This window comes from Oryctolagus cuniculus, chromosome X (genome assembly GCF_964237555.1).
Source record: "Oryctolagus cuniculus chromosome X, mOryCun1.1, whole genome shotgun sequence".
Lineage (NCBI taxonomy): Eukaryota > Metazoa > Chordata > Mammalia > Lagomorpha > Leporidae > Oryctolagus > Oryctolagus cuniculus.
In genome coordinates, this window is record NC_091453.1 from 45,206,937 (window position 1) to 45,233,481 (window position 26,545).

General features: G+C 37.3%; 1 protein-coding gene across 3 annotated transcripts in view; it reads left to right on the forward strand.

The window, feature by feature from the left end:
- ZC3H12B (zinc finger CCCH-type containing 12B) overlaps positions 1-26,545 on the forward strand; it is a 468,637-nt gene that overhangs the window by 240,485 nt on the left and 201,607 nt on the right. The window contains exon 3 of one of the 3 annotated variants that reach the window (XM_070066354.1): positions 8,356-8,422. The exons of the other annotated variants lie outside the window; for them this stretch is intronic. The gene's annotated coding sequence lies outside the window, so the exon portion shown is untranslated. The remainder of the gene's footprint in view (positions 1-8,355; positions 8,423-26,545) is intronic. 3 annotated transcript variants of the gene reach the window in all.

Consider the following 26,545-nt stretch of genomic DNA (forward strand, 5'->3'; position numbering starts at 1 on the left):
AGCTCTCTGCTATGGCCTGGGATAGCAGTAGAAGAATGCCCAAGTCCTTGGGTCCCTGCACCCACATGGGAGACCAGGAAGAAGCTCCTGGCTCCTGGCTTTGGATTGGTGCAGCTCTGGCCGTTGCAGCCATCTGGGAAGTGAATCAGTGGATGGAAGGCCTCTCTCTATGTCTCTACCTCTCTCTATGTCTCTACCTTTCTCTGTAACTCTGTATTTCAAATAAACAAAATAAATCTTTTAAAAAGTCCATAGATTGCACTAGGGCACATGTGCTTTATATTCTGTTGTTTTTGACAAGTATGTAATGCTATTATAGCATCATGTAAACTTACTTCACTGCACTAAAGTTTCCCGGTGCTCCACCCTTTCATCACCCTCTCCCACAGAGCCCCTGGTAAATTTTGCTTTTACTGTTTCTATAGTTCTGCCTTTTCCAAAATATATAGTTGAAATTATATAGCCTTTTCAGATTCGTTGGCTTCTTTCATGTACCAATATACATTTAAGATTCTTGGTGTCATTTTTTGGCTTAATATTTCATTTCATTCTATTTCCAAATAATATTTCACAGTATGGATGCAGCACATTTGTTTACCCATTCACCTACTGAAGCGTGTTTTGTGGGTCCAGTGTTGCAGTGCAGCAGTTTATTCTGCCACCTGCAATGCTAGGATCCCATATCGGCACCAGTTTTAGTTCTGGCTGCTCCACTTCCCTTCCAACTCCCTGCTAATGCACCTGGGAAAGCAGCAGAATATGCCCCAAGTGTTTGATCTCCTGCTGTCCACATCGGAGACCTGAATGGAGTTCCAGGCTATTGGTTTCAGCTGGCCCAGCCCTGGTCATTGCAGTCATTTAGGGACTGAATAAGCAGATAGAAGAGTTCTCTCTCTGTCTCTCCCTCTGTATCTGTAACTATGCCTTTCAAATAAACGAAGAAATCTTTTTTTAAAAATAAGACTTAAGTGCAAGATAAATGTAAGTTTAAAAGTAATGAAAATAAATTATATTTTACTTATTTCCAAATTTTGGCAATTATGAATAAAACTGCTAGAAACAGTTATGTAGGAGTTTGTGGGAAAACTTAAGTTTCAGCTTAATTGGATAAATCATTTGACAAATGATTTAATGCAATTTCTTATTTCAGTTGACAATTACAATTATAAAGGCTTACGGCATAAAACATGGTGTTTTAATGTATGTATACGGTGTGGAATAGTTAAATCAAGCTTGTTAACATTTGTATTATTTCACATACATACTTTTATTCTGGAACACTTAAAATCTAGTTTCCTGATAAATTTCAAGTACACATATATTGCTTGGGGCATTTGGAGTGTTTATGGTTGCTATGAATTTTAGGGATTTTTTTCTATTTATGTCAGAATTTTCTTTGAAATTTTGATAAAGATTGCATTGAATCTGTAGGTAATGGGTAGTCTGGGCATTTTAATAATATTGATTCTTCCATTCCATGAACATGGTATGCTTTTCCTTTTAGTTCTATCTTCTTCAATTTATTTATCCACATTTTATAGCTTCCATTTAGAGTTCTTTTACCTCCTTTGTTAAATTTATTCTTAAGTATTTTATATTTTGTGGTTATTGTAAGAGAATATTCTCTTTATACCTTTTTTCAGTAGTTTGTTAATGTATAGAAACACTATTGATATTTTGGAGATTTTGGTATGTCTTGAAATCTGGTATTGTGATGTCTCTGGCTTTGTTTTTTTTGTATAAGATCGCTTTACCTATTCATTTTCTCTTGTGTTCCCATATGAATGTTATCATCATTTTTGTCTAGACCTGAGAAGAATGTCTGGTATTTTGATTAGGATCACATTGATTCTGTAAACTGCTTTCAGTAGTATGGATATTTTGATGATACTAATTCTTCCAATCCACAAACATGGAAAATTTTTCAATTTTTTATGTCTTCTTGTGTTTCTTTCTTTAATGTTTTGTAATTTTCATCATAGAGATCTTTGACCTCCTTGGAAAAATTATTCCAAGATATTTAATTTTTTTGTAGCTATTGTGAATGGGGTTGATCTTAGAAGTTCTTTATAAGCCATGGCATTGTCTGTGTACACAAAGGCTACTGATTTTTGTGTTCTAGTTTTATATCCTGCCACTTTAGCAAGCTCTTTTATGAGTTCCAATAGTCTCTCAGTGTAGCCTTTTGGTTCCTCTGTATATAGAATTACGTCATCTACAAATAGGGGTAGATTGACTACTTTCTGCTTTCTAATTTGTATCCCTTTGATTTCTTTTTCTTGCCTAATGGCTCTGGCTAAAACTTCCAAGCATATATTAAATAGCAATGGCAAGAGTGACCATTCTTGTCTGGTTCCAGATCTTAGTGGGAATGCTTCCAACTTTTCCCCATTCAATAAAATGCTGGCTATGGGTTTGTCATAAATCACTTTTGTTGTGTTGAGGAATTTTCCTTCTATACTCAATTTGCTTAAGGTTTTCATCATGAAAGGATGTAGTATTATATCAAATGCTTTCTCTACATCTATTGAAATAACCATATGTTGTTCAGTTTGTTAAAGTTATGTATCCCATTTATAGATTTGTGAATGTTGAATCATCCCTGCATACCAGGGATAAATCTGGGTGAATGATCCTTCTGATGTGTTGTTGGATTTGATTAGTATTTTTTGAGGACTTTTGTATCTATTTTTATCAGGAATAGTGGTCTATAGTTCTCTTTCTTTTTTTAATTTTTAAATATTTATTTATTTATTTGAAAGTCAGGGTTACACAGAGAGAGGAGAGGCAGACAGAGAGAGGGAGAGAGGTCTTCCATCTGATGGTTCACTCTCCAATTGGCCTCAACAGCCGGAGCTGCGCCGATCCAAAGCCAGGAGCCAAAAGCTTCTTCCCAGTCTCCCACGTGGGTGCAGGGGCCCAAGCACTTGGGCCATCTTCTACTGCTTTCCCAGGCCACAGCAGAGAGCTGGGTTGGAAGTGGAGCAGCCAGGTCTTGAACTAGTGCCCATATGGGTTGCCAGCACTTCAGGCCAGGGCGTTAACCTGCTGCGCCACAGTGCCTGGCCCCTATAACTCTCTTTCTTTGTTCTATTCTTTCTGATTTAGGAATTAAGCTGATGCTGGCTTCACAGAAAGAGTTTGGGAGGGCTCCCTCCTTTTCAATTATTATGAGTAGCTTGAAAAGAATTGATATTAGTTCTTTTTAAATCTTATTTATTATATACAGTGGTATCTTCCAACCTACCCTCCCTATGCTCCCACGCTTCTTCCTCCTCCCTCTCCTATTCCCATTCTTAATTTTTACAAAGATCTATTTTCATTTTACCTTATTCTCTTAAGATTAAGCCTAAAGGAATTAGTTCTTCTTTAAATGTCTGGTAGGAATCAACAGTGAGGCTTTACAGTTCTGGGCTTTGTTTAATTGGAAGATCTTTATTAATGATTCAATATCCATCTTGGTTATTGGTCTGTTCTGATTTTCTATATCTTCATGAGTGAATTTTATTATATTATATATCTCCAGGAATCTATCCTTTTCTTCTAGAGTTTCCAATTTGTTTGTGTACAGCTCTAAGTAGTAACTCCTGATGATTCTTTTTGTTTCTATTACATCTATTGGTACATTTCCCTTTTTTTGTCACTGATTTTATTGATCTATGTCTTCTGGGCCAATGATGTATCAGTTTTGTTTATTTTTTTCAAAAAGCCACCTCTGGTCTTCTGTATTTTTATTTCAATTTAGTTTATTTCTTCTCTAATTTTATTTATTTATTTCCTCCTACTAATTTTGGGTTTGGGTTTGGTATGTGTTGTTTTTCTAGGTCATTGAGATGCATTGATAGCTCATTTATTTGGTGCCTCTCCAATTTCTTGATGTGGGCACCGATTGCTTTAAACTTCCCTCTTAACATTGTTTTCCTGTATCCCATAAGTTTTGATATATTGTATAGTCATCTTAATTCATTTCCAGAAACTTACTTCTCTGTTCATTTCTTGTATGACCCACTGTTCATTCAGGAGCATGTTATTCACTCTCCATGTCTTTGCATTTGTTCTAGAGATTCTTGAGTTGTTAACTTCCAGCTTCATTCATTATGGTCAGAAAAGATGCATGGTATGATTTGTTTCTTTGATTTTTGTTGAGACTTGCTTTAAGGCCTAGAATGTGGTCTATCCTACGGTAAGTTCCATGCACTGAGGAAAAGAATGTATATTCTGCAACGGTTGGATAAAAGGTTCAGTCAGTATCAGTTAGGTCTATTTGACCCATTGTCTAGATTAACTCTGTTGTTTCTTTGTTGATTTTCTGCCTAGTTGATCTGTCTATTGTTGAAAATGGGTTGTTGAAAAAAAAATAAAATGGATTATTGAAATCCTCCATTAGTGTTGTATTGGAATTTGTGTTTCCCTTTAAATCCACTAGCATTTGTTTTAAATAGCCACGTGCCTTGGCATTGGGTGCATATACATTTGTTATAGTCACATTTTCCTATTAAATTGATCCCTTAATCATTACATAGTGTCCTTCTTTGTCTCTTTTAATTTTTTTTATTATTTACTTGAGAGGTAGAGTTAGAGACAGACGGAGGGAGAGGGAGAGAACCATGTCTTCTATCTGTTCATTCTTTCCGCAAATGGGTGCAAAGCCTGGAGCTGATTTGTTCCGGAACTTCTGATTTGTCAGAAGTTCTCCCAGATCTCCCGTGCAGATGCAGGGGGGCCGAACCACTTGGGCAATCTTCCACTGTTTTCTCAGGCCGTTAGCAGAGAGGTGGAATGGAAGTGGAGCAGATGGGACACACACCAGTGCCCATATGGGATGCTGGTGCTGCAGGCAGAAGCTTAGCCTACTATTACACCACACCAGCCTCAACAGTTTTTGTTTTAACGTGTATTTTGTCTGATATTAGGGTGGCCATCCATGCTTTCTGTTAGTATGGGATATCTTTTTCCTTTCTTGCACTTTCAGTTTGCGTGTGTCTATCTTGGTGAAGTGTCTCTCTTATAAGCAACAAATAGATGGGCCTTGTTTTTTAATCCATTCACCCAGCCTGTATCTTTTTTTATTTATTTTTTTGACAGGCAGAGTGGACAGTGAGAGAGAGAGACAGAGAGAAAGGTCTTCCTTTGCCGTTGGTTCACCCTCCAATGGCCGCCGCGGCCAGCGCACCGCGCTGATCCAATGGCAGGAGCCAGGTGCTTCTCCTGGTCTCCCATGGGGTGCAGGGCCCAACCACTTGGGCCATCCTCCACTGCACTCCCTGGGCACAGCAGAGAGCTGGCCTGGAAGAGGGGCAACCGGGACAGAATCCAGCGCCCTGACAGGGACTAGAACCCAGTGTGCCGGCGCCGCAAGGTGGAGGATTAGCCTAGTGAGCCGCGGCGCCGGCCAAGCCTGTATCTTTTAATTGAAGAGTTTAGGCCTTTTACATTCATGGTTACTATTGATAAATAATGACTTGGCTCTCATTTTTTCATAAATATTCTTATTGTTTACTTTGGATTTCATTTTTTACTTTTACCAGGAGATTTTCTGCCTTCACCTTCTTTCATAGTGATGACCATGTTTTTGTATTCCTTAAGCATCTTTTGTAAGGTTAGATGAGTTATGACAAATTCTTTCACTTTCTGTTTGTTTTAGAATGTCTTTATTTCAACTTAATCATAAATGAGAGCTTTGCATGATACAGTATTCTGGATTGAAGGATTTTTTTCTCTTAAGACTTGAACTGTGTCTGTCCATTCTCTCTTAGCCTGTAGAATTTCTGATGAGAAGTTAGCTGTGAGTCTAATTGGAGATCCTCTGATTGTAATCTAGCATTTCTCTTTACACATTTTACAATCTTTTCTTTATTTTTACTGTTGAAAGTTTGACTATAATGTGTCATGGTGGTGATCTTTTCTGGTCATGTCTACAAGGAGTTCTATGTGCCTAGTGTGCTTGGACGTCCCTTTCTTTCTTCAGATTAGGAATTTTGGGTAATTATTTCACTGAATAGGTCTTTTAAGCCATTCTCTCTTTCATGAACTTCTAAGAACCATTTACTCGATCATTTGATAGTATTCCATGAGTCTCCAGCACTGTTTTAAATTTTTCTAATTTCTTCTCTTTTTTTTTTTTTTGGTCTTACTGAATGAAAAATTTCCAAAGATTTTTCTCCTAACTCAGATATTGTTTTCTTCTGTTCACCAAATCTGTTGTTAATGCTTTGCACTGTATTTTTATTTGACATACTGAATTTTTCATTTTTCATATTTCATTTTGATCTCTCTTCAAAATCTCAATTTTTTTGGAAAAATGTTTCTTTCATGTCATACATTGATTCCTTTAATTTGTGTATTTGCTTTTCATTGTTTCTGACTTAGCCTATGATTAATCTTTTGAATGCCATTTCAGGCATTTCATCAATTTCTTCATTTTCATACTCTAATGTTGAAGTGTTGTTGTGTTCCTTTGGCGGGGGGGCATGTTGTCTTCCTTAAATTTCTGCATTTATTTTTTGGAACTTATGGAGATCCTTGTTGGTATTTTCCTCTGATGGCTTTTATCTTTTAACTGTGCCTCTGTGGCTTAGTGAAGTGTCTGCTCTTTCAGTGAATACCCAGAAGCATTGCTGGGTGTGGCCCCAGGGCTGTGGCTGGTACTCCAGGGTGGGGTGAGTATACAGGTTGACACACAAGTTGGGCATTGTAGATCTCCCCTTTTTAATAGAATGGAGGGTATGATCACCTCTGTTGGTGTAATCACACTCTCACTTCCTCTCTTCAAAGGTGATCAATGCCTATGTATTAACAGCCCATAGTGGGTGCAGTACTCATGCACTCTACCACATGAACTGCACAAAAGATCTGTGCGGTCCTCAGTGTGAGTATGGATCCCACTGTAATTACCCACACCAGGCAATCAGGGAACTCTTGAGCATGTGGAGCCAGTTATTGTGATTGCCAAGAGACCAAGCTACACCTAGCACCATCTCATGCAGTCACAGTGTCAGCACACAAGGCTTCCACAGTCAGGCGGTTCAAAGGATTCCCTCCACTCCACTAGCCTGTCACATCCACAGAGAGGCAGAATTTCCAAGGCCAGTTGCCTGTGAGTATTCCGCCTAGGCAGTTTGGGCCATGGAGCCTATGATATGTTCAGAGACTGGGTGTCCTCACAGTCCTACCTGGTTGCCCATCCTCCTGTCAATCCTCTCAACCAGACCTAAAATCAGTTTGGAACACAGATTTTTACCTCTGATAAAATCCCTGGATCACATGCATGCACAAGAGCTGCTGGCCACAACCACTACTTGTTTCACAATGGTGCTCTCTCTCCATTGGTTGCAGTGGGCACTGATTTCAGAATGGCTCCTTCTCCCCACCCATTGCTGAGTGCATGCCCCCATTCTGCTGCTGCTTCTGCTGTCAAGATGGTGTCTTCTCTCTGCCAGCTGCTGAGCATGCACACAAGAGCTGCCACAGCTGTTACTTATGTCCAAAATGGCACCTGCCCTCTCTCAGCCAGTTACCCGGCACGATTGTTGGGGAGGGATGAAGAGAGAGAAACATCCCCCTTTTGGCACCCTGTCCCCCTCAGGGCTCCAGACCGTACTCAATAACAGTATAGACTGACAGGCTTTCTCTCTGGCTATATCACCAGTGGTACAGGCTGCTGCAATCTGATCTCACCTTGCTTGCCAAAGCTGGTGTTTTCTCTGGCTGCAGGCTGCTGGGGTCTTGTGTTGTTTCCGTACTTGTTGCTGCATTTCTGCACCTTCCTCATAGATTCATGGCATACTGCTTCCTTCTGTAGAATCTCCACTGCAGTTTTCTAATTCTCCCTTGAGAATATACTTTCTCTAACTTTTTTTTTCTATTTCCCCTTAGCCTAGAGCAGTACACCTTTTCCCTATTCCACCACCCTGAAATCCCCAGTATACTGATTAAACTCATTTGGGCTAAACGTTGGTTCAAGTAATTTTCTCATTGGTTTTTGTCTAGATGATTTATGAAGGGTAGATATACTAATATGTGTTTTGCATATTTAGATGTTCCTATGGTGAATGCATATAAATTTACAGTTGTTATGTCCTCTTGATGATCTCTTTGTCATTGCTATGATCTCATTGTTAAATGCCCTGCAGAGGCTCATGTGTTAACGGCTTTTTCCTCAGGGGGCATCATTGAGAGTTATTGGAACTTTTAGAGGGTCCTAGAGAGAGATCCTTATGTCATTGAGGTTGTACCCTTGGAAGATAGTTTTCAAAAGACAGCTGTTATAAAAGATTGAGTTTGGGCCCAATCACTTTCTCTGCTTTTTGGCTCACTATATGATCTTTAATCTGTACATGCGCTGCCATCTACCAGTTGCCATGGGCTCCTCATGAGAGATAAAGTCCACACAAGACTGTTTGGATGGCACACCTCCAAACCTGTGAGTAAAATAAACCTCTTTTCTTTATGAAGTTAGGCTACCTCAGATATTTTGTTATATTAATGAAAAGCTAACTAATATAGTCATTGCATAATATGAAGTTAGGCTACCTCAGATATTTTGTTATATTAATGAAAAGCTAACTAATATAGTCATTGCACAATAACCTTTTTTTCTGATGACAGTTTTTTATTAAAAGTCTATTTTGCTCCAAATACATCTAACCATCTCTATCTTTCATTAATATTTACATGGAAAATTTTAATCCTTTTACTTTCTTTTTTTTCTTTTACTTTCAATCTATTTGTGTCCTTAGAGCTAAACTCATTCTCTCGTAGGCAGTATTTTTTTAAAAAAATTTAATTTACTTAAAAGAATTACAGAGAGAGAGAGAGGGAGACAGAGAGAGAGAGAGAGGGATCTTGTATCCTCTGGTTCACTCCCCATAGGACCACAACAATGAGGGCTGGTCCAGGCCAAGGCCAGGAAGCAGGTTCTTCCAGGTTTCCCATGTGGATGGCAGGGGTCCAGACATTTAGGCTATCCTCTACTGCCTTTCCCAGGTAATTAACAGGGAGCTGGATCAGAAATGAAGCAGTTGGGACACAAACCAATGCCTGCTATGCCACAACACTGGCCCCAACATATTTTCTTATTTTGTTTTTTATATATTCAGTCTTTGTCTTTTGAATGGATAATTTCATTCATTGACATTTGATGTTATTATCAATAGTGGACTTACTAGTACTGTTTTGTTAATTGTTTTCTGGCTGTTTATCATTCCTTTTTGCCTTTCTTCCACTCTTGCTGTCTTCCTTTACAAGTTAATTATTTTGTAGTGATATGCTTTGATTCAATTTCTTTATCTTCTATGTATCCACTAATTTTTTTCTTTATGGTTATCATGAGGATTACATAAAACATAGCAATAATACTATATTATAGGCAAATAACAAAAAACTAAAATCACCATGTAAAAACTATGCCTTTACTTCTCCTTTACCCTCATTTTGTTATTCATGTCTCAGTTTACATTTTTTCTTTGGTGTATCCATTTACAAGTTGTTCTTACTATAATTATTTTTATATTTTCATCTTTTAAATTATAGACTTAAAGCTTATATGTATATATATATTACTGTTATAATAATATTGTTCTGGATTTGACTATGTAGTTGCCTTATTTTATATTTATATTTATATTATATTTATTTATATTTTATATTGTCACATGTTTTCATGTTACTGATTAGCATCCTTTTGTTTGACTTGAGAAAATCTTTTTAACATTTCTTGTAACATTTCTAGTGCTGATAATGTCCCTGAGATGTTCTTATGGAAAAGTTTTTAACTCATTTACAGCAACTTTTTCATATTGTATTCTTGTTATTTTTTCTTTTAGCTCTTTGAAAATATCATCCCAGTCTCTCCTGATCTGCAAAGTGTGTACTAAGAAATCTACTGAGAGCCTTATGAGCCTTCCCTTGCATGTACAAATCACTTTTCTCTTGTTACTTTGAAAATTCTCTTTGCCCTCTAATGTAAATAATTTCATTATACTGTTTGTTTATCTCACCTTCTTTAGGTTCATCTTGCTTGGAAATCTTTGAGCTTCATGAATATGAATGTCCATATCCCCAAATTTGTTTCAGTCATTATTACTTTAAATAAGGCTCCTCTCCCTTTCGCTTATTTCTCTTTCTGAAACTACTATAATATATAGTTGGTTCATGTAATGCTGTTTTATAAGTCTTACAGGATTCCTTCATTCTTTTTTTTTGTATTTCTTCTTCTGATTGAATAATTTAAAATATCTCATCTTACTCATGTATTTTTCTTTTCCTTGACTGAGTTTGATATAAAAGCCCTCTATTGCATTTTTGTATCATTGATTATATGTTTTGCCTCCAAAATTCTCATTTTGTTCTTTTTTGTGATTTCTATCTCTTTTTCATGTATTTTTTTCTGGACTCATTGAGTTATCTGTTTTCTTGTAGCTAGCTGAGCTTATTTAATTATTTTAAATTTTTCGTTGGGAAATTCATAGCTCTCCATTTCTTTGAGGTCAGAAAAATTATTGTGTTCCATGGGTAGTATCATATTTCCTTGATTTGATTTTTCATGTTCCTTGATCTTGTGTTGCAGTTTTTACATTTGAAGAACGTAAAATCACCTCCTCTACTCTTTAATGACTGGCTTCAGAAAAAATAAATCTTTACTAGTCATCCTGGCTAGAGATTCTATTGGGCTCCCAGACCTTTTCAATGGATGCAATCACTAGAATCCTCTTTTTCCCTCTCGAGAGAAGGCGTGTCTTAGACTTTTCTTCTTTTTCTTGATTTTACAAAGTTATGCTGAATTCTCACATCTGGTTTTCAGGAAGTGCCTTGAAGTGCTCAAGGTTAAGCATTTTTCCCTATCTAGTATGTTCAAACTGGCTATCCATGTGTGTGCATGCATGGTCTACAAAGATTCAATGCACCATCCTTGTGAGCACACATCAGGCACTAGCTATCACACAAGATGGTGTGTAGGCACTAGGCTTGTGTTGAGTTCTATGCCCTTGTTGCAGGAAGCAACTTCTCCATGCTCCTAGCTGCACACAGATTGTTCAGCTATGCTGAAACCATGAGTACTCTGGATGGGGCAATACATGGGATATGTCATGCATCTGGGCATGCTGGGCAGTCAGGATGGTCTCACTCCCTTATGGGAAAAACTTGGCTTAGGAGGTACCTCTTTACAATAAACCAATGCTGCCTTGAGGGAGGAGTGACGTGAGTAAACTGAAACTGTTATTATTATCTCCCTCAATGTGTCTATTCTCAGATATTTTTGCTACATCAAAGTGCTGAGACCCCTCTGCTCTACTCCTGGGACTTCGCAAAGGTACTCTAATCCATAGACAGCCATCAAGCTAGTCTGCCATATTGTTGTTGTTCAGCAAATATGACTAAATTATTCCCACCCCTCGCTAAGTCATAATTTCCATACAGACTAAAATTCAAGTTCCTTAGCATGATCCACTGTTCAATGCATATCTAGGTACTTATATTATCTGGAATTCACTATTCAGCTTCAAGCCACAGTGTTTTTGCAAACACTGTCTCCTTTATGGAAATTCACTCATATCCTTCCCTAACCTGCTTACATACCTGCATGAATGTTTACACATCATTCAAGATCTGCAAAACACATTTTTCGTTGTGAGAAAGTTGGGGCCCCCAGTGAGCCTCCTCATTCAAGTATGCCTTGTACCTGTCTTTAAAGAAAATTTAGAATTTGGGGATGAAAAAGGATGAACTTCAGATAAATGTTGAATCAAGTGCCATGGAAATGATTTAATGCAACACTGTACTAAGATTTAAGAAATTAATGCTTTTTATGGCTCTGCCAAAGAATATATGAATATATTTCATTGAGGAGCTTAGCTTCTTTGTGACACAATTTTCTTGTCTACAGAATAATGAGGTTGAATTAGTTGCCCATGAAAATTTCTTGTATTTCTATCATCGCTGATGATGTGATTTTTGTTAACAGAGAAGTTAGCTTAATTTGAATCTGGATAACTACAGATATCCGCATGGGTGTCCCTCTAGTGTTTATTTGAATACTTGTCAGCACAAGAATGTGAGGAAACTGCAAGATCAGGGAGAAAACACCCAAAGGGATAGAAAAAGTGAAATCTGGGATTTACACTGTTCATGGAAGAGTTCCTACTCCTGCTGGCTATAGTGAAGTTATAAGACATTGTATAGAATAATCAAAAAAGAATTTCCTCAGTTATGAAAAAGATTAATTACAGCCCAAATTCTACTCTGCTGCTTTCTAGGAAAGTTAAAATAAAACATAAAAGTATATGTGTTTCAAAACAATATCAAAGCATTCCTGAATAAAAATCTGGAATATTTATAATTATACAATGAAATGGAAAGTAATTATACAATGAAATGAAATGAAAAAGTGTAATGAAAAATGTGAAAATCACGATATATAGCACTCAATAAAATTTTTAAACATTTTAAAAGGTTGAAAAATGAAGAGAAATGAAGAAGTTCCATAATGAAGAGAAAAATTCATTAAAACTTATAAAGAAATTAGGAAAATTATATAATTACTATATAAGAATATTAGAACAATTATAACTATTACATATGTTTCAAAATTATTGAACATATTGAATATGGTGGGTAATGACTTTAAAGAAATAAATGACTGAAATTATTCTTCTAGAGATGAAAACTAAAATGTCTTGGATGAACAATAAACTGAGTGAAATTAATAACAGATTAAACATTGCAGTATAAAATATTAGTGGACTTGAGAGTATAGCAACATAAACTATCCCAAATGAAACAAAACAGTAAGAAGATTGATTAAAAAAAAAAAAACAAATAATCTACGATATGTGAGAAAACCTTGGAGTCTGAAATATTAGAAATTAGAGAGTGATACTGGTGAAACTAAAAAAAAAAATTTTTTTGAATGAACAATGGCCAAAAGTTTTACACATTAGCTAGAAACCATACAGCCATAGATGCAAAAATTTTAGTAACTCTTAAATGCAAGATATGTGGAAAACATTAGATTAAAGCACAAAATAAAAAAAAATTACTTGAATCTAGTGATAGAAACTGTTAAAAGCTGGAAAATATAAAAGACAAAAAATAATAATAGTACTCATAAAAATCAAAGTAATCTAGGGAAAAAATGCTGACAAACATATTTGGAAATGAATAATAGGCAGAAATTAGAATAATTTGGAGAATTGGCCTAGACAAAACTTAGAATGCCATAAGTGGAACAATAGGGGCAATTCTGATTGAGAATTCAGAAAGTGAAGTGACTAAGGAACTAGTTTCATGTGGAAATGAGGATCCTATTGGAAATTGGAGTAAAGGCCACTCTTGTAACACAGTTGCAAACAAAATTGAATGTAGTGTGTTTATGCCTTGAGACTTTATGGAAGGCCACGTGTAAGCAATTACCAAGGATATTTTCGTGGAATAAATTTCTAAACAGCAAAGAATTGATGCTATGGCTGGGTGATGTTGGCCAATTTTAGTGTGATTTTCAATGAGACTGGGGAGCAAAAGGAAACAGAATGGGCAGATTTGGAACAAGGAACAAGCATGTAAAGGTGCAGGCCAGCAACTACTTGCTGATGAGATTAGCACAGATAAAAATAAACCAAGTCGTTGCACAAAGATGATGGTTAAGAGGCCCAGCAGGCATCTCAGAAATCTTCAAGTCCATCCATCTCATTGTAGTCCTAGAAGCCTAGAAGGTCAAACTTGTTTCAGCGGATAGGCTAAGGGCATTCTCCCCAAGGTTTACTGTACAGGTCTGCCTCAAGATTCAATCCCCTGCTTTATGGTAATGTGCTTTGTGGCCACTAGAGGCATGGTTCAAGAGAGCCTAGGTACAGATTGTGATACTGCTCCAAAGGAAGCAGCAGGCAGACATTAGCATCCACATCATGGTGATTCTCTAGGCATACAGAAGGCAAAAATATGGAGTCAAGGTGGTTTAGACCAACATTTCCATAAAAGCCTGAGAAGCTAGGATGTAGCCTGCCACAGGGGCAAAACCATTGAATATATTCTCCTCAGGAATGCATAATAGAGCATGGAAGTTGGACAGCTGATCTTGAGATCCCAGAAAAGTACAACAACCAGCAGCATGCATCCTGAGAAAACTACAAATATCAGCATGCAAATCCATGAGTTGCATCTTCCCAAAACAGTGTGAACAGGATGCTGACTTGAAGCTTTAAAATTTATTGTCTGCCCTCCTAGGTTTCAGTCTTGCTTTGCGCAAATTATTCTTTCTACTTCTCCATTTCTCTCTTTTGGAATAGGAATGTCCCTTACTTGTATCTTGGAAGTAGATGATTTGATTTTGATTTTACAGGCTCACAGCTAAAAGAAGTTTGCCTTGAGTCTCAGATGAAACTTGATGCTTGATTCAGACGTTGGGACTATGAGATTGGATGACTCTATTTTGCATTGTGAGGACAATAACTTTGGGGTCTAAGGATGAAATACCATGGTTTGGATATAGTTTGAGAGATGAAGTCTGTGGGGGAGGTAATTAGGTCATATGGAACATAACCCCTAGGAAGAGATTAATGTTTTCTTGCAGGGCCACAGTTAATTCCCATGCTAGTGGTTGTTACGAAAATAACAAACCTTGCCCCGGAAACTTTTTGGCTTCCTGTCTTGCTGTGTGATAATTTTCACATATGCTCTCTTCATTGTGATTCCATCCTCGATGAGGCCCTCATCAGAGATGAAATAGATGCTTGGCCTTTCAGCCTCCAAATGTGTGAGCCAAAAAATCACTTTCCTTTTTTTAAGGTTTTATTTATTTATTTGAGACGTAGAGTTACAGACAGAGGGAGAGACAGAGAGAAAGGTCTTCCATTCACTGGTTCACTCCCCAAATGGCCACAATGGCGAGAGCTAAGCCGATCCAAAGCCAGGAGCCTGGAGCTTTTTCCGGGTCTCCCATGCGGGTGCAGGGACCCATTGGGCCATCCTCTATTGCTTTCCCAGGTCACAAGAAACAACTTTTCTAGTACCTAGTCTCTGATATTTTGTTATAGCAACAGTAAATGGACTAACACACTGTATCACTGTAATGAATCTTAGCCATTTGTTCAGTTACATGCCCAATCCAGTGAATAGTTTTGAATACAAAACTATTGATGTGGTCTTGGGGATCCTGACACAATGATTAATATATTGGAGCTGGCATTATTGAAAGAAGAAAAGCTTAGAGAAAAGAATATTGCCATGGATAAATAATATCAATTCATCAGGATACAAATTGTATTAATCTAAAAACAATGTTTCAAAAGACATGAGCAAAGAATGATATCAGTAAAATGAATAAATCCGAAATTATAATCAGATATTTTAACAATCCTCTCTCAAATATTGCTAGAATGAGTAGAAAAAAGTTAGTCAGGAAGCCAGTGCTGTGGTGCAGTATATTAATCCTCCGCCTGCAATGCCAGCATCCCAGATGGGTGCTGGTTCTAGTCCCAGCTGCCCTCTTCTGATCCAACTCTCTGCTATGGTCTGGGAAAGCAGTGGAAGATGGCCCAAGGGCTCAGGCCCCTGCACTCACATGGAAGACCTGGAAGAAGCTCCTGGCTCCTGGCTTTTGAACGGTTCAGCTTCAACCGTTGCGGCCCTTTGGGGAGTGAACCAGCAGATGAAAGACTCTCTCTCTCTCTCTCTCTCTCTCTCTCTCTCTCTCTGCCTCTGCTCTCTGTAACTCTGCCTCTCAAATACATAAAAAAATAAAAATCTTAAAAAACATTAGGATACAGAAACCGAACTCTTCTCACCCAACTTAACCTAATTGACTTTATGAATGTTATTGTTTCCAAAAGCAGCAGAAAATACACTTTTTTTTTTCAAGAATACATGAATTATATAATAGGATAGAACATACTTATGGCCGTACTATAAGCCTCACCCTAAAGAGACTCTAAATTGTTTTATTACTTTTTTATTTAGTTTTACATTTTATTTATATAGAGGGGAACACATTTCATGTCTTTCATATATATAGTTTTTTTTTTTTTTGGACAGGCAGAGTGGACAGCGAGAGAGAGAGACAGAGAGAAATATTTTCCTTTCCCATTGGTTCACCCTCCAATGGCCGCCGCAGCCAGCGCACCGCACTGATCCAATGGCAGGAGCCAGGTGCTTCTCCTGGTCTCCCATGGGGTGCAGGGCCCAAGTACTTGGGCCATCCTCCACTGCACTCCCTGACCACAGCAGAGAGCTGGCCTGGAAGAGGAGCAACCGGGACAGAATCCGGCGCCCCGACCGGGACTAGAACCTGGTGTGCCAGTGCTGCTAGGTGGAGGATTAGCCCAGTGAGCTGCGGTGCCGGCCTTCATATATATAGTTTTAAGAGCATTATGATACTTCCCACCATACCCTCCCTCACTCCTACCCTCCCTCTTACTTCTTTTTAGTCTTCTTTTAATTTTTATGACATACTTTCAATTTACAATCACAAGCTTAACTCTCCACTAAATAAAGAACTCTACCAGTATACAGAGTGTGTTCTCTGTTAACAATGTAGCTAAATTAGAAAACAGTAAGTCTACAAATATTTGGGGACTAAATAGCCCACTTCTAAATAACTCATTGGTCAAAATATCAAAAGAGAAATATGCAGGTATTTTAATTGAATGGGAATAAAAGTACCACATATCAAAATTCATGCAGTGCTTCTAAAGCAATACTTAGGAGCTATATGCTTAATATAGAAACAACAGAAAGGTCTCAAACCAGGAAAATATGAGTACATGAATTACCAATGTGAGGAAATGGAGAGGTAATAAAATTACAGTATACCTGTATACAAATGCAGTAAAAGATAATAATAGAACATTATGAATTACTTTATACCAATAATTTTTACAACTTTATTTAGACAGCTCATATTTTTAAAGGATTTGTCTATCAGTAATAACTAAAGGAAAAAATAGACAACAGGATTATCCCAGTATATAGTATATACATTGAATTTTTATTTTAAAAACTTTCCACAAAGAAAATTTCAAACATGAATGGCTATACTGGTTTATTCCAGTACAATTAAAGAAGAAATAATAATTTTTTTACTGATGTTGATGATGGTTTTATTGTAGACCCTTTTATTCTTTTTTTTAACTTTTATTTAATTAATATAAATTTCCAAAGTACAGCTTATGGATTACAATGGCTTCCCCCACATAACGTCCCTCCCACCTGCAACCCTCCCCTTTCCCACTCCCTCTCCCCTTCCATTTACATCTAGATTCATTTTCGATTCTCTTTATATACAGAAGATCAGTTTAGCATACATTGAGTAAAGATTTCAACAGTTTGCTCCCACACAGAAACATAAAGTGAAAAATACTGTGTGAGTACTAGTTATAGCATTAAATCTCAATGTACAGCACACTAAGGACAAAAATCCTACATGAGGAGTAAGTGCACAGTGACTCCTGTTGTTGACTTAACAAATTGACACTTTTGTTTATGGCATCGGTAATCACCCTAGGCTCTTGTCATGAGCTGCCAAGGCTATGGAAGCCCCCTGAGTTCACTGACTCTGATAATTTTTAGACAAGGCCATGGTCAAAGTGGAAGTTCTCTCCTCCCTTCAGAGAAAGGTACCTCCTTCTTTGATGACCCGTTCTTTCCACTGGGATCTCACTCGCAGAGATCTTTCATTTAGGTTTTTTTTTTCCCCCCAGAGTGTCTTGGCTTTCCATGCCTGAAATACTCTCATGGGCTTTTCAGCCGGATCCGCATGCCTTAAGGGCTGATTCTGAGGCCAGAGTGCTGTTTAGGACATCTGCCATTCTATGGGTCTGCTGTGTATCTCACTTCCCGTGTTGGATGGTTCTCTCCCTTTTTTATTCTACCAGCTAGTATTTGCAGACACTATTCTTGTTTATGTGATCCCTTTGGTTCTTAGTCCTATCATTATGATCAATTGTGAACAGAAATTGACCACTGGGACTAGTGAGATGGCATTGGTACATGCCACCTTGATGGGATTGAATTGGAATCCCCTGGTATGTTTCTAACTCTACCGTTTGAGGTAAGTCAGCTTGAGCATGTCCCGAATTGCACATCTCTTCCCTCTCTTATTCCCACTCTTATATTTAACAGCGATCACTTTTCAGTTAAGTTTCAGCACTTAAGAAGAATTGTGTATTGATTACAGTATTCAACCAAAAGTATTAAGTAGAACAAACAAAAAAATACTAAGAGGGATAACATATTAAGTTGCTCTCAACAGTCAGGGTGAGGGCTGATCAAGTCACCGTTTCTCATAGTGTTCATTTCACTTTAACAGGTTTCCTTTTTAGTGCTCAGTTAGTTGTCACCTATCAGGGAGAACAAGTGGTATTTGTCCCTTTGGGATTGGCTTATTTCACTCAGCATAATGTTTTCCAAATTCCTAACAGGGATCACTTTTCAGTTAAGATTTAAACACCTAAGAATAATTGTGTGTTAATTACAGAGTTCAACCAATGGTACTAGAACAAAAAAATACTAAAATGGATAAAGTATTACATTGTACATCAACCGTCAGGACAAGAGCTGATCAAGTCACTGTTTTTCATAGTGAAGAAATAATAATTTAATAATAATTAATTAATTAGTAAAAGAATATGAAAAGTCAAGTATCCATCCCAAATACATTCTGTGAGGCCATGATGACTGATGCTAAACTGAAAGAAATTGTAATGAAGGAAAACTGGGCTGGTGCTATGGTGTAGTAAGTTAAGCCTCTGCCTTGGGCACTGCATCCCATATGGACACCAGTTCGTGTCCTGGCTGCACCTCTTCAGATCCAGCTCTCTTTTTATGGTCTGGGAAAACAGTGGAAGATAGCCCAAGTGGTTGGGCACCTGCACCCGCATTGGAGACCTGGAAGAAGCTCCTGGCTCCTAGCTTCCCATTGGCGCAGCTCTGGCTGTTGTGGCCATCAGGGGAGTAAACCAGCGGATGGAAGGCCTTTCTCTCTGTATCTCTGTCTGTAATTCTTCCAGTCAGATAAATAACTAAGTATTTTTTAAAAAAGGAAGGAAAACTACAGATGAATATCGTTTATAAATATAGATGCAAAAATCCCTATAAAAACATGATCAAGAGATGCAGAAAAAATTTAATAAAATTCAACACCCATTCATGAATAAACTGGGTATGGGGAAACATACATGCATTCAATATCATTAAATGGAGAAAAGCTGAAAGCATTTCCTCTAAGATCTGGAACTAGATGAGAAAGTTTTAGCCATAGCAGTTAAACAAAGGAAAGAAATAAAGGCATACAAATAGGAAAGGAAGAAGTTAAACGACCTAATTTTCAGACAGCATGATTCTATATAGAGAGAAATTGAAAGAGTACATCAAAAGATTGTTACAACTGATAAATTCAGTAAAGTAAATCAATGCCAGGAAGTTTTATATACCGATAATGAACTCACTAACAAAGAAAATGATATGACTTTTGTTCACAATAGCTACAAAAATATAAAATAACTTTAAGTTTAACCAAGTATTTGAAAGGATTTTACAATGAAACAATGAAAATTACAAAACACTTTAGAAAAATTTCAACAGGACACAAAAATGGAGACTTCTCATGTTCTTGAATTGGAAGAAATAATGTTATTAAAATGTCTATATTACACCACACAGATTCAATGCAATATCCATCAATGTCTGTGCCATTATTCATAGAACTAGGAAAAAAATCCCAGTAGTCATATGAAAACACCAAAGACTCTGAATAGCCAAAGCAATACTAAACAAAAATAACAAAGCTGGCGGCATCACAATATGATATTTTAACACATACTACAGAGCTATTGTAGCCAAAACAGCATGATACTGTCATAAAAACAGACACATAGACCAGTGGAGATCTCAGAAATGAATTCACCCACCTACAGCCAACTTATCTTTGACAAAGGAGCTTAAAACACACACTGGATAAAAGGACAATCTGGTTAATAAATGTTCCTGGAAAAATTTTATCCATATGCAGAGGATTGAAACCTGATTTCTACCTCCCACTTTATTCAAAAATCAACTCAAAATGGGTCAAAGACCTAAATGTAAGAACTGAAACTATGAAAGTGGTAGAAGAAAACAGTAAAAACACTTCAATACATTGGCAGAGCCAATGATTTTTTTTAGCTAAGATCCCAAAAGCACAGACAAAAAAAAAAAGTTAAATGAGGTTATATCAAATTCAGGTTCTTCTGCATAACAAAAGAAACAGTAGAATGAAGGGGATTGACAGAATGGGAGAAAATACTTTCAAATCATCTGACAAAACGTTAATATCTGAAATATATAAGGAACTCAAAAACCTCAACAGCAAAATAGCAACCAACAGAGTTAAGAAATGGGCAAAGAATTTGGATAGACATATCCCAAAATAAGAAATACAATGGGCTAACAAATACATGAAAAAAAGCTCAATATCACTACCCATCAGGGAAATACAAATCAAAACCAAATAAGATATTTTTCTCCAGTTAGAATGGCTATCATCAAAAGACAAAAAAAATGCTGACAAGGATGTGTAAAAAAGGGAACCCTTATACATTGTTGATAAGAATGTAGACTAATACAATCATATGGATAGCACTATGGAAATTCCTCAAAAAAATTTAAAACACTGATCTGTAATATAACCCAGCTATCTCATTTTTTGGTGTTTAAAATCCAAAGGAAATGAAATTAACATATCAAAAGTGATACTTGAACTCCCATGTTCATTGACTATCCGGAATAGTCAAGATATGTAGTTAGGGCCAGCGTTGTGGCACAATGGGTTTAAGATACCACCTGTGCCAGCATCCCATATGAGACTGTCAGTTCAAATTCCAGCTACTCTGCTTCTGATCCAGCTCCCTGCTAATGCACCTCTGAAGGCAGCAGAAGATGGCCCAAATATTTGGACCACTGCCAGCCATTTGGGAGACCCAGATGAACTTCCAAGTTCCTGGCTTTGGCCATTTAGGAAATTATCCAATGGATGGATATGAGATTCTTTCTCTCTCTCTCTCTTTCTCTCTCTCTCTCCCTCCCTCCCTCCCTCCCTCTCCCTCTCCCTCTCTCTCTCCCCCTCTCTCTCTCCCTCCATCTCTCTCTCTCTGTGTATCTGCCTTTCAAATAAGCAAAATAAATATTTAAAAGCTAAAAAATAACAAATAAAATAGAATAAATGTAGATATCAGTGAATGAATGGATCAAGAAAATGTGGTATATATACACAATGCAATGTTACTTAGTCACAAAAAAGAATGAAGTCTTAACATTTGTGGCAAAATGAATGGAACTAGAGATTATTCTGTTAAGAGAAGTAAACTAGATATAGGACAGATACCTAATGCTCTCTCTCATATGTGGAAGTTAAATAATATAAAAATATAAATCATATAAATTTAAAAAACTGAAAATATTCATGTTTGATCTGAATTTACATTACTAGAATCTGAGAAGCAAGAGGGAGGGGGTGAAGGGGTGATTCAATAATGGGTACCAAATACAGTATGGTGAATATAATGGGTTCTAGTGTTCTGCAGCACAATGCAGTGACTTTAGTACACAACAGTGTATTACAGTCTGTTTAAAAAACTGAACTAGATGAACTGGTAGGCTCCAAATATGAAGAAAGATAAGGAAATAGAAAGACTGGTTGCACCTGGAATGGTTGGTTTAAACAACGTATATTTATTGAAATGTTGTATTATACCCCTTAAAATGTACAAGTATTAATGTTAATCCAAAATTTAAAAATAGAAATCCCTAACACAAAATGTGGGCAAATTTAATAAAACATTTATGCAAAGGGTAAAACATCATGTCTTGGGAGCCAGCACTGTGACATAGCAGGTAAAGCCACCGCCTATGGTGCCGGCATCCCTTATGGGTGCTGGTTCGAGTCCCAGATGCTCCACTTCCAATCCAGCTCTCCGTTGTGGCCTGGGAAAGTAGTAGAAGATGGCCCAAGACCTTGGGCCCTGCACCCATGTGGAAGACCTGGAAGAAACTCTTGGCTTCTGGCTTTGGATTGACCCAGCTCCAGCCGTTGCAGCCATTTGGGGAGTGAATCAGCAGGTGGAAGACACCTCTCTCTCTCTCTCTCTCTCTGCCTCTGTAACTTTGCCTCTGTAATTCTGCCTTTCAAATAAATAAGTAAATCTTTTTAAAAAATCATGACTAACAGATTATTTCCAAGACTTGGCATTTTAAAATAGTGTAATTTACTATATTAACTTGAAAAACAAAATTCATAACTATTTCAATATGTGCATGAAAAGCTTACCAAAATTCAGTATCCATTCTTACAATCTTCCAGAAAACTAAATGTCAGGAAATGTCATCAACCTGATAAGGGCTTTACTTGTAAAACCTACAGCTAACATTACAGTTATTGGTGAAGGATTGCATGTTTTTCCCCACAAAATTCAACAAATAAAGCAAGGATCCTGCTTTCACTTCTTTTGTTCAGTATTGTGCTAAGGTTCTATCAATATTGTAATGGAAATTAAACAAAAGATATCCAGATGAGAAATTAATAATATATAGTCTTTATTTTCAGATTATATATTCATATATAGAGAAATTTATGGAACCTCAAAAATACTAGAACTCAAATGCTAACTACCTAGGATAATCAGAACTATGTCTTGAATTTGGAGGATTCATACTACCTCTGTCAAGGCATATTATTGCTACAGTACCAACAGTACAAAAATCAGGACAGCTTGGCATCAGTATCAAGATAACAAAATGTAAGGGCAGGCATTGTGGCACTGCAGGGCAAGCTGCCTAATGGCATGTCCACATCCCATATCAGAGTGCTAGTTCAAGTCATAGCTACTCCACTTCCCATTAAGCTCTCCAATGCACCTGGGAAGCAGCAGATGGTGGCTCAAATACTTGAGTTCCTGCCACCCACATGGGAGACCTGATGGCAGTTCCTTGCTCATGGCTTCAGGCGGGACCAATCCTGGCTATTGTGGCCATTTGGAGAGTGAAAAAGGCAAATGGAAGATTCTCTCTCTCTCTCTCTCTCTCTCTCTCTCTTTCTCTTTCTCTTTCTCTTTCTCTCTCTCTTCTTCCATCCCTCTCTCCTTTTAACTTCCTCTTACTCCCTTTCTCTCTGCCTTTCAAATAAAGAAATAATCTTTTTTTAAATAGCAAAATATGACAATGGAAAAGATTAGGGACTTCAGAAATGGAATGTCAAATATGTTTGACAATTTTCAAGGCAGTTCTGTGTAGAAAGGGTAAAGATTTCTTATTTAAAGATTAATTTATTTGAAATGATGAGTTAGAGAAAGGGAGAGAGCAGGAGAGAGAGAAAGATCTTCCATCTGCTGATTGACTCCCCAAATGGATGCAACTTCTGGGGCTGGGCCATGCCAAAGCCAAGTGCTGGAACTCCAACTAGGTCTCCAAGTAGGTGGGAGGGCCCCAAGGACTTGGGTCATCTTCCACTGCTTTCCCAGGCACATTAGCAGAGAGCTGAATCAGAAGTGAAGCAGTTAGGACTTGAAACTGTGCTTACGTGGGGTGTTGGTATCACAGGTAATGACTCAACCTGCTATGCCACAGTGATGGACCCAGGATAAAGTTTTGAACCAATGGTCTAGGAAAATAGATATCCATATACAAAATGTGAACTTCAATCCATACTTAAAACAATATACAAAAGTACCCAAAATCAATCACAGAGTTACATTTAAGACTTACACTTAAAACTGTAAAATTTCTATAATGAAAAAGAAAAAATTTGTCACTGTTTTATGAATATATTTCTTAGATATGACATCAAAAACACTATCCATAACCTGTTGCTGCTAAATTGAACATCATAAAAGTTCATAACTACTGTGGTTTTAAAGATATTATTAGAAGAATGAAATGACAAGAGAAAGGGAGAGGGAATATTTAGAATTCATATATGTGATAAAGGATTTGTATTCTATTGAATACAACTATCAAAACTCTATTTTTTAAAAATCAAATAAGATGGACAAAATTATTGAAACATATCCTTCATCAGTGAAGAAATTTGGTCTTATTAGGCATCAGAGACACACAATGATAGGTTGAGTATCCCTTACCCTAAATTCATGGAAATAGAAGCATTTAATATTTCAAAATTTGATTGTAGAATAATTTCTCAGACATTATAGTTGAGCATCCCTAATCCAAAAACTAAAATACTCCTAATTACAGAAGTTTTTGAGTGCCATGTCATTGCTCAAAAAATTCAGATTTTGAATTTTAGATTTTTGAAGTAGGGATGCTCAGTCTTTACTGTTCCTAAATCTGTATATGTGAAGTACATAAAAATCTTTACCTTAAATAAAAAAAAACCTGCAGTTTGCTATCATCAGGCACCTATTAAAATCTATATTAAAAACATATACCAACTATTGGCAAGGATTTGAGCAACTAGAATTCATACAGCACTGATAGGAATGTCAAATGATACATTTACTTTGTATAACAGTTTGGCACATTCTCAAAAAGTTTGACCCTGATGTTTCACTCCTAGATAAATAAACAAGAGCACATAAAGCTTAAGTACATAGGGAGCTTTGTCTACAAATGTTAACAACGTTTATTTGAAGGCCGGCGCCGCGGCTCACTAGGCTAATCCTCCGCCTAGCGGCGCCGGCACACCGGGTTCTAGTCCCGGTCGGGGCGCCAGATTCTGTCCCGGTTGCCCCTCTTCCAGGCCAGCCCTCTGCTGTGGCCAGGGAGTGCAGTGGAGGATGGCCCAGGTGCTTGGGCCCTGCACCCCATGGGAGACCAGGATAAGTACCTGGCTCCTGCCATCGGATCAGCGCGGTGCGCCGGCCGCAGCGCGCCGGCCGCGGCGGCCATTGGAGGGTGAACCAACGGCAAAGGAAGACCTTTCTCTCTGTCTCTCTCTCTCACTGTCCACTCTGCCTGTCAAAAAAAAAAAAAAAAGTTTATTTGATATAGTCAAAATCTGAAAAACAACCCAAATTCTTAATAGTAGGTGGATGGATAAACATATTTTATCTACCTCTACTATATAATACTAAACAGTGAAAAGAAATAACATGTTCTCAAAAAAATTCATGTCAGTAGGGAGTCTTTTCAACAAATTGTTCTGGGTCAACATTATCTCCACAAAGAATTTAAAATGCCTTTCTGCATACCATATATGAAAATCAACTCAAATGGATAATAAACATAAATTCAAGAGCTAAAACTATACATTTGTTAGATGAAATCATAGTAACAAACTTTTATTATCCTAAATTGGGCAGTGATTTACTGGATGTGACACCAAGTGCCTATGCAAAAAAGAAACACATAGATAAATTGAGCTATATAAAAATTAAAGCTTTTCTGCTGCAAATGATACCATCAGGAAAGTAAAAGTATGACCCATAAAATGGGAGAATGTATTTTCAAATATATATGGTAAGAGTCTGGTATTCAGTAGAACTTTTAGCACTCAACAACAGGAAAACAAATAGCCCTATGAAATAATGGAAAAATAATTTGAGTAAGAAAAATGATTTGAAATTTCTTTAGGAAATTCCCCAAAGAATATATTCAAATAGATGACCAACAAGCATATAGAAAGATGATAAACATCATTAGTCGTTGGGAAAATCAAAATCAATGAGATACCACTTCATGCCTACTAGAATGACTATAATCCGGAAAAAAATACAAGCATTGGAAAGAATTTGGAGAAAAGTGGAATTCTTCTGCATTGCTGGCATGAATGTAAAATCATTCAGCAGTTGTGAAAAATAAGTTGACAGTTGCTCAAAAGACTTAACTTAGAATTACTATAACACCTATCTTCAAAATTATGTACACAGGAATGTTGAAAACAGGTATTCAAGCAAAAATTTATACATTAATGTTCATAGCAGCTCTACTCCTAATAGATAAAAAATGGAAACAACCCAAATGTCCATCAACTGATGAGTAGTTAAATAAAATGTTTAAAAATAGAAAGGAATCCAGTACTGATATATTTTACAATATAGAGGAACCTTGAAAACATTATGCTGAGTGAATGAAGTTATTCATTGCGCCATCATTGTGGCCTAGCAGGTAAAGCTACCACCTGTGATGCACACATCCCATATGGGTGCTGATTGGAGTCCCGGTTGCCCCACATCCAATCCAGCTCCCTGCTAATGGTGTAGGAAAGGCAACAAAAGATGGCCCAAGTGCTTGGGTCCCTGCCACCCACGTGGGAGACTCAGAAGAAGTTCCTGGCTCCTGGCTTCAGCCTGGCTTAGCTCCAGCTGGTGTGGCCATTTGGGAAGTGAACCAGCAGATTAGAGACATCTCTCTCTCCCTCTCCCTTCATCTACCTCTCTCTCTCTCTCTCTCTCTCTGTCTCCCTCTCTCTCCCTCTCTTCCTCTCTCCATTTCTTCTTCTCTTCCCCTCTCTTTCTCCCTCCCCCTTCTCCCTCTCTCTCTAACTCTTTCAAATAAATAAAAAAATCTTAAAAAAGAAAGAAGTGATGCAAAAGGACCACAAATCATGTGATTACATTTTTAAAAA